Below are 9,896 nucleotides of genomic sequence, written 5' to 3'. Positions count from 1 at the left end.
GTGGTCTTCATACCAAAACCAGGTAGGATGGACTACACTTTACCAAAGGCTTTCCGACCAATTAGTCTAACATCCTTTCTGTTGAAAACGATGGAAAGGCTATGCGAGAGGTACATAAGGGATGAAGTTCTGGTCCATAATCTACTTCACCCAAATTAGCATGCATTTACTTCGGGAAGATCTACTGATTCTGCACTGCATCAAGTAGTGGAAGAATTGAAAGATCACTGGACAATAAAGAATTCACCTAGGTATATTCATAGACACTGAGGGAGCGTTTGATAAAACCACATTCCCAACCATCACCCAACAGCTCAGTGTCAGGAATGTTCCCCTCACCGTAAGTGAATGGATATTTAGTACGCTTTCTAATCGAGCAATAAGCATAAATGTAGAAGACGGATTAGGCTAATGCTAACTTACGGAGTTATTGCTTGGGTAACAAAAGTGCTACAGGCAACAGCAATTAACAAACTAAACCATATTCAAAGCACGTGGTGTTCGTGTGTATTAAGGTATAAAAAATGCTTATTAAAAGCTTACAATTTTTATTTTAAAGAAGATCGTTTCGGAATTAAATCATTCCATCATCAGTTTACTAAAAGAGAGAGTAAAAATACCAATATTAAAAAACAAGTAAGTTAAAATTTAAATATATAGAAAGAACACGTTGGTTTTTTACTACTTACATAAAAAGTTGTTAAAAACATTGTATGGCCACATAAAAACATTGGAAGGACATCCGTATTAAAAAACAATCCTCATGGTATTTATAAAGGTAAATGGAATAGACTGTTAACTTGTTGATTAATAAAAACTGAAAATGGGGGCATCTTACATGACCCCCTGTAGCTGGTGAGGTTTTATCGACTTACATTACCTCTGATCTGTGCTGGAGTCTTGGGCTAACTCATAGAAAGATGGTATGAAAAATCAGTTAGTACCCGTCAATGTCAAGTGGAATGATGTAGTAGGAAAGTCATTGTGCTTAAGTTTGAAAATAGGCCGTTTTTAGTGAAGAATTGTGTTTTGTGTGTAGTAGGATCAATAGCAATTTTTGGTATTTTAAAAAGGTGGGAGAATGTAAAACAATGAGTGACTGTGATGTAAAATAAATTTGGTATACCAGGGTAAGGCAAAATTTAAGTTAGGTAGTTGAAAATAATAAATCAGTTTAAAGGCGATAAAAAGAATGTTATTACCTAATTGTTTCCTTGTATGAAGTAAGTATAGATAAAAGTTGGTTTGAAATTTATGGAAGATGATTCGAGGAAGAAGAAATAAAAGAAAAAGAAAGAAAAGGAAATAGGAGATGAATGTAAAGATGTAAGCTGGGGATACTGAAACTGATTGTGATAAGAGATTGATAGATGTAAAGTGAGTATTTATAAGAAAACCTGTGTGATTATTTAGATGGTAGTTATTGGAGAGGATGGGAAATTGGATATTGGAAAAGGGGGGATGTTAGTGTATTAATGGTGACAAGAATAAAGTTAAGTATGGCGGATTATATAGGGTGATATTAAGCTATGGGAAAATAGAAAGAAATGTAGAAGTAAGTAAAACTGGATGTGTAGTTAAAAGAAAGAAAGTTAGATCAGGAGAATAATAATTGTCGATGAAGTGGGACGAAGTCTCTGTTGATGCTGGTGTGACGATTAACACAATTGGGACTATTTTTCTTTTCCTTGACTATTTCCAAATCCTCAAAGAGGTCAAGTTTGAGATAATCTCTACTTGGGATGTTATGAAAAAGAGAAATATCATCTGGTACCTTGATTGTGTGATTGTGATATTTAAGATGATGGGAAAAGAAGAAGTGTTCTCTAACTTAGAATGTTCAATGGCCCTGGTTACTAGAGATCTACAAGTTCTACCAATATAAGTGGCATCACAGTCAGAACATTGAAGTTTATAAACTCCACTGCGCTTGCTGAAGTCAATAGAGTCCTTACTATTGCATAATGATCTACTCAAATTATTGTTAACTTTAAAGGAAATCTTAATATTTTCAACAAAATTCAGGATAGTGTTTTTGATTGATTCGGAGAGTGTTGGACAGTGAAATGGTAATGGGAAGTAAGATAAGGAATCTGAAGTAATGTTAGGGTAAGCTGATTGTTGAAGCAATTTACGTTTCTTTTTATAAATGAGTTTATGGATGATATCAGGGTTATAGCCATTATTGAAAGCAATCTGTTTGATTATGTTTAGTTCTTGGTTGTAGTTAATGTTGGATAATGGGATGGTTTCTAAACGATGAATGAAACTGTTGAATGCAGATAATTTGTGTGAAATGGGATGGGGGTACATATCAATTCTAACTTTTTATTACTTTCTAACGCCATAATTTAAAGAAACTGCCACAAACACACTTAATTATCCAAAATAATAAAAAATCTGAACAATAACAGCTGCACTTCACTTTTGTGTTACGCACCTGACTACTAGGAGGTGACTGATGACAACCACCTAATCCACCCCAAGCGGACTTCAATTTTGGGTTTGTGCGCCTCGCCAACTTAAGTGGTGTTGACAGTAAGTCGATAAAACCTCACCAGCTACAGAAGGTCATGTAAGGTGCCCCTATTTTCAGTTTTTCTTAATCAACAAATTAACAGTCTATTGCATTTACCTTTATAATTACCATGAGGATTGTTTTTTAATACGGATGTCCTTCCAATGTTTTTAAGTGGCCATACAATATTTTTAACAACTTTTTATGTAAGTAGTAAAAAACCAACGTGTTCTGTCTATATATTTAAATTTTAACTTACTTGTTTTTTAATATTGGTATTTTTACTCTCTCTTTTAATAAACTGATGATGGAATGATTCAATTCCGAAAAGATCTTCTTTAAAATAAAAATTTTAAGCTTTTAATAAGCATTTTTTATACCTTAATACACACGAACACCACGTGCTTTGTATTCAACAGGTATACTAGCCACTCCTGGATATCTCCACTTCATGGTTTGTTCCAGTTTCACTTTTAATTTTAAACCATATTCAGCGGATGGCTTACATAAATATAACAGGTATCATGAAAACAACACTAACTGCTGCAATGGAGTCGGTCATTGGCATCACGCCTCTAGACATATACAGTGTAGGTAGAAGTTTATGGTCGGTATGGTAAAATTTAACAGGATATCTAACGCAGATATAAAATCATATTTTCAGCGAACAGACAAAAATAACAATCATATTTCCCCTTGGTCTCCCCTCCATATTTCTTATTGCTGCCCATTGCCCAGTAGTAAGACGATTAGTTCCGATGAGTTTCGATTAGTTCCGGTTAGTTCCGATCAGAGATATTTTACATATCTCTGGTTGCGATCCTAAGAAACTAGAGGTGGGTCGTTGACATTTTTATCGGAACCGTTTTTCGTAAACTGTAACTAGTTGATTGTTTATCAGTAGTTTCAAATAAGCGAGTACACAAAAAACATATTGGCTATTATATTGAAAGAAACTAACGAAGGATATATTTATTATAACTTAAAAAATAAATTAAACAATACAAATAGTACTTACATTTACATGACACATTATTAAATCGCGAATCTTAAGTCTAAATTGACATTTAAAACATACGTTTTTCCACTTTTCTTGTTGTTTCTTCTTTTGTTTAAAAATAAACCAGATTTTGAACATAATATGTTCACAATGAACAGATTTTGTTACAATATTACAATATTTTATGAATATAGTGGTTAAGTTAGGATATACATGGCGATGGTTTTTCCACCACTGTAATGGACAGTTCCAATCACCGTTCGAAATTTTTTGTGGTTAATATCATCAGACAAATACATGTCGACTTCTTTTATATCTCTAGATACAGGTGTATGTTTAGATGAGTCATGTCTAATAAATTCATCAAAAATACACCATGGACTTAAGTCATCTTTATCAGTTTATTTTTCTTGTACTGGTTGTTTTTCACTAGTACAATCTTCTTTTTATTTTTTTATAGAAGTAACCAGCTTCTTAACTCTTTCTTTTGTTTTTTATAACTAGGTATTCTGAATAATGAATGAGTTTCGATTTACGATTGATCTGCATTTTCGATTTCAAATCTTTATTGATAGTTCGTCAAAGGATTTATTTATTGTAAATATTCAATTATGATTTATTTTTCTTAGTCAAAATTATTGACCTAGTATAAGAATAATAATTTTATTTTCAAAAAATGCGCATTTGTAGAAGATGCAGCTTTTATGGTCCACTTTCTGAATATTGCAATGATTGAAACTTCTGCTGACGCATTTCTGTCCATTTCTACTACAAGTACTGACCTACTGCCACCGCCACCCAAGCGTCAAAAGGTGATGGATACTTCCATTAATAAGAATATTAGTTTAAAACAAAAGAAACAAATAGATATGGATTTAATAAACCTATGCAAATACTCGTTTCATCCGTTTTCCATAGTTAAAGAACGAGCTTTTAAAAAGCTTGCAGGGTGGATTCCTGGATATAAACGTTATTACGTTATTATTATTATTAAACGATATTACGTCAGGCTCATTACTTCAGGAATGTTATACCAAAACTAAGCAAATTATTAGATCACAAGTTGTTAAAGAAGTAGAAAATATCTGTATTACTACTGACCTTTGGATATATCGAGTAACTGAGAGTTACATCGCATTAACAGGACAATATTTAACCGAAAATTTAGAATTTAAAACGATTTTATTAGGCTGCTGCCATTTTTGTGGAAACCATAATTCAGAAAAGATCGCTTTTGAAATTAGTGAAATTATTTCACTAATTTTAAATTTCAGTTTCTAAAAAAACACATGTCAAAAAAAGTACCTCATCTTTAGAAAGGCTTTTAAAGTATCAATTACAACATAACAAAGTTCCCAAACGGCCAATCCAAGACGTGGAAACTAGGTAGAACTTCACCTATTACATGTTAAAAAGAATGACCGAGTTAGAAGAGGCAATCCGTTCCACTTTTGTATTAGTTAATACAGACTTAGACTTGGACCAAATCTAAATAATGAAGACTGGATTATTTTTTCTCAATTTTCCCAAATTTTACGGCCTTTTAAAGAAATAACAAGTACAATGAGTGGCAAAAAATACTTGAAGGGTAGTTCAGTGATTGTTATGGTACGCTGCCTTCAAGAATCTTGCAAAAAAAATTTAGCAAACGGTAACCTTACATCCATAGTATCCGACGTAGTACAATCGGGTTTAGCAAAAAGTATTGTAAATTTAAACACATGTTAAAAATCTGGTTTAATTTTAAATAAAAGAAGAACACGGTTAACAAGAAATAGAGTAGAAAAACTTACGTTTTTAAATGTCAATTTAGACGATTTACGATTTAATAATAACGTGTAATGTAAATGTAAGTACGATTTACTATTTGTATAGTTTAGTTTATTTTTCAAGTTATAATAAATATATCCTTCATTAGTTTATTTTATTTCAATAAATATACACATAAACGATAATAGCCATTATGTTTGTTTATGCAGGTACTCTCTTACTTCAAACTACTGTTAAACAATCATAGTTATTGTTTACGAAAATCGGTTTAGTCGCGTTAAGAGCGTAGACGCAAAATTTCAGGCCAATGCTTTTTAAATGTATTTATTTTTTTCGAATCCTGAGAAAACTAACAAATATTTTTGAAAAATTTAAACGCAGAATAAAAGGTGACATTATTGCCAAGGGCCGAAATAAACAAAAAGTTTTTTTGAATGAGATACTTAAAATTCAAAATCACACTAAATTTTCTCTTTTTTCGCCCCTGTAACTTATTAAAATAAACAATATAGAAGTTTTCAGAGACTTTCAGTCCTCGGTAATAATGTACTCTTTCATTCTGCGTTTAAATTGTTCAAAAATATTTATTAGTTTTCTCAGGATTCGAAAAAAAAAAAAAAGAATGCCCACCTCTACTCGTTCATTACCTGTGTTCCTACTTTGATTCGGTGCTTTGACTACGCGACATGAGTCGGTGCCAAATAATTTCGTATGAAGGTTTATTTATTGTGGAGTTATATGCATTTTATTATTTTTATTGGAAATAAGGCACAATGTGACTTTAAAATAAGCTTATTTTGATGTTTAGATTTTTAATTCGGAAATCGTACTTAAATTACGAAACATTAATAAATTTTATTTACATAAAACGATTTACGAAGTGAAAATCAAAATGTTAAATTAAACTTATCGTAAAGAAAAATTGTGGCAAATTTAAAATAAAAAACAATAAGCTGCCATTTAAATCAATTCGCCAAATTTGATTATCTTAGAACGTTGTTAAAATGCTAAAAAGACAACAGGTCAAATAAAACCAATAAGTTTGGCAACGTTGAACTTCTCCTCTTTTCTTAGTTCCACTAATGTTATTTTGACGATATAATGGGCTGACCTAATATACCTCTCTCTTTTTAAATAGGTGTTTCTCACTCCATCTCACATAAGGTCCATACCGACCATAAACTTTTACCTACACTGTATGTTACAGAGCTGGCGCTGGTAACAATGATGCAACTGCGCTCAGTTGGTGCAAACCTTGATGTAGGAATGAGATATTTAAGAACTCATTTTTCGGGATTCGGGATAAACTCAAGATCACTGAATCTAAGAATAAAGTGGGGTATGAGCAAAAATGGACTAGCTAGCAACAGAAATGGACTTCTGGAGAAGAGCATCAGGCAAATCAAGAAGAGATCGGATACCAAATAAAACAATACGAGAAATGAATAATAAGAAATAAAAAGTGATGGGAGTCAAGCATACAATAGTTGATGACATAAGAACAAAACAGTTAATATGGTACGGCTATGTACAGAGAATGCCAGATGACAGGATTCCGAAACAGATTTTGACGTGTACACCATAAGGAAGAAGAAAAAGAGGAAGGCCGAGAAGAAGCTGGAGAGAGGGAATTGAAAAAGAACTAGAGGAAAGAGAAATTCCTCCAGGCCTATGGTTAAATAGAGAAGAATGGCGGTTAGGAGTCGAAAGGCGTCGGAGAACGCTGTAAACCAATAGTAGTAGTAGTAAGAGCAAAAATGACAGCGTAGTTCAGAGAGAACTAGCTGGTTTCTTCATAGCCCCAAAAGAGATAACCCAAAAAGATATAGCCGGGAAAACTATAATAATCTGCACAGATAGCATAGAAGCGCTACTAATCTTGAATAGAACACGTGTCACATCAGGGTTAGTAATGGAGTGTTACGAGTCACTAACTCAAGCTTCAGATCGGAATACCATCATCCTAAGGTGGGTTAAAGAATACAATAGGAATAAAGGCAATCGCATTGCTGACCAATTGGCTACGAAGGCGGCAGGTCTAAGACTCTTAGGACCTGGGGAACTTTTTGGTTGGTCAACTACAATAATCGCGGAAATTTTCAAAACTGGTCATTGTCAACTTGTTGCCGAGAGGGGGCATTTGGGCCTGTAGGACCCATCGCCGGCTCTGCGGACTTCTTCCTGTCCTCGGAATTAGACCGGGTGTTGACCATCTTTGCTTGTCACTGATAAAATGGTTTAATACTTCTACTGGTATAAAATAACGGTTACCGTGACAAGTATCTGTTATAGGTAACAGTTCCAAGGAGCAGTTACAAAATAACAGATCAAAAATAGAAAACAGAACAGGTAAAATAGTCTAAGTATTCCTTGACTTACGGAAGGAATAACTTAGTAAACAAGAAAAATAAAATGGTAAAAAAGTACAATGCAAAGAAAATGTTTCAAGTGTTTCTTGACTTACGGAAGAAACAACTTAGAATGAAAAGTAAAATACACAAGATAAAAGAATAGAAAAGTGCAGAAATGTTCCTAAGTGTTTCTTGTCTTACGGAAGAAACAACTTAGGACAGAAATACAGATAAATGAAATATGTAAATATGAAACAAGGTATGGAAATATTTCTAAGTGTTTCTTGACTTACGGAAGAAACAACTTAGAGTGAAAACATAAAATACTCAAAATATAAAACGAGAAATGCAAAAATGAAACAGATTATAGAAATATGTCTAAGTGTTTCTTGACTTACGGAAGAAACAACTTAGAACAGAAACTAAACAAGAGAATCAAATATAGTAAAATAAATGCACAAATATTTATAAGTGTTTCTTGGCTTACGGAAGAAACGACTTATAATAGAAAATAAGAAAAATCAAATATAGAAAAGATGTGAAAATATTGCTAAGTGTTTCTTGACTTACGGAAGAAACAGCTTACCAAAAAAAAAATGGAAAAATGAAAATAGACAAATATATAAGTATTTTCTTAACTTACGGAAGAAAATATCTTAGATAAAATATCAGAAATAATAATGCGATTTGAAAATATTTCTAAGGGTTCCTTTGACTTACCGGAAAAGAACGACTTAGACATACAATAAAATAACAAGTCAGATATCAGAGAAATACTTCTAAGAGCTCTTTGACTTACCGAAAAGAACTACTTAGATACAAAGTACAAAATCAAATATATAAAATAGAAAAAAGCAAGATAAATATTTCTAAGTGTTCTTAACTTACGGAAGAACAACTTAGACACAAAATACAAGAAAAATAAACAATCAAAATATTCAAATAAAATATCAAACAATCAGTACATGAACAAATATAGATTAATGGAATATTCTAACCTGAAAAGGTCTGAATATACAATAATGCTAAAATAAACAAAAATGGTATATAGGAAATCAGAAATAAAACAATAACTTAGTTGGAACAATCATAGCACCGACTTGGTCTACAGTAGAAGAGGCAAGCTCGACTGACCGATGAGAGAAAATCTACCTGCTTTTATGTAAAACAAATCCTTTGTTTTACGTAGCGAAAGTGGAATTTCCCTGCATCGAATCAATTAGAAATTTGGATTTGGCCAACCTTGGAATTCCCAAGTATTTTAACCGATATCCAAATTCCTTGATGCGTCGAGGACATCCCCCCTCCTCTGAAAGACCTAACGGTGCTAAGAAAATTTATTAAAACAATAGAAAAATACAATTTAAGAATAAAAAAAAATACAATAATAAAATTTTTACCCTAAAAGAATATAATGTAAAAGACTTAAGATAAAAAAAACTAAGGTATTGTACTTAAGATATTTGAACTTAATTGTATATGGTCCAGTAGGCCCAGGTGGTCCAGGTGGTCCAGGTGTGCCGGGTGGCTCGTCTGCTTCCGTCAGGGCTACTTTATTCTGAGGAGGTCCTACGACGTCGTGAAGATATAAGGCTATTCAATTCACCTTGATATCTCCACGTGTCGTAATGGGACCTTATCCTTGTTCATCTTTAACGGTCGGCTGCGCTGTGATTCCTTCATCCCGTCCGTCCGGAGGGGTCAGGGTCCTATGGTCAGCATCGTCGACCATCGTGAACTCTTGGAGGAGATTCTCTTCAATCTCGCTCCTGGGTACGTCTTCTGAGATTTGCTGCTCGCGTCTTCGAAGTCGTTTCTTTCTCTTGTGTGTCCGGTGACTTCTCCGGATTTCCTCTCGGAGTGGTATGTCGACCGGACCGTCGAGGATGGGGTCGGTGTCCTCCTCCTCGTCGCCGTGCTCCATTGTCTCTATCAATAGAAGGCATTCGGCGTCTGGCATGTCATCTGCTGTCAGGCTAGGTTCTTCCTCCTCGTCGACGTCCTCCATCGTCTCTAGTAATTGAACGCCGTAGGCTTCTTCTTCTTCTTCGAGTGTGCCTGTACTGATGTCCGCTGTTTCGGTTTCTTCAGTGGTCGGCTGACGTGGACGGTTGTCTAATATTTCATTGTCCTCTTGGGTTGACTGCTCTGCTTGTTGGGATGGGGTTTGATGGAATTCCAGCTGTTGTGGTTTGGCTTGCCTTTCTGCTGGGGTCGCCCAGTAGATGGTGGTTCGGCAGGCAGTACCAGCATGTAG

This window comes from Diabrotica undecimpunctata, chromosome 11 (genome assembly GCF_040954645.1).
Source record: "Diabrotica undecimpunctata isolate CICGRU chromosome 11, icDiaUnde3, whole genome shotgun sequence".
Classification (NCBI taxonomy): domain Eukaryota; kingdom Metazoa; phylum Arthropoda; class Insecta; order Coleoptera; family Chrysomelidae; genus Diabrotica; species Diabrotica undecimpunctata.
This window is presented reverse-complemented; position numbering follows the sequence as displayed.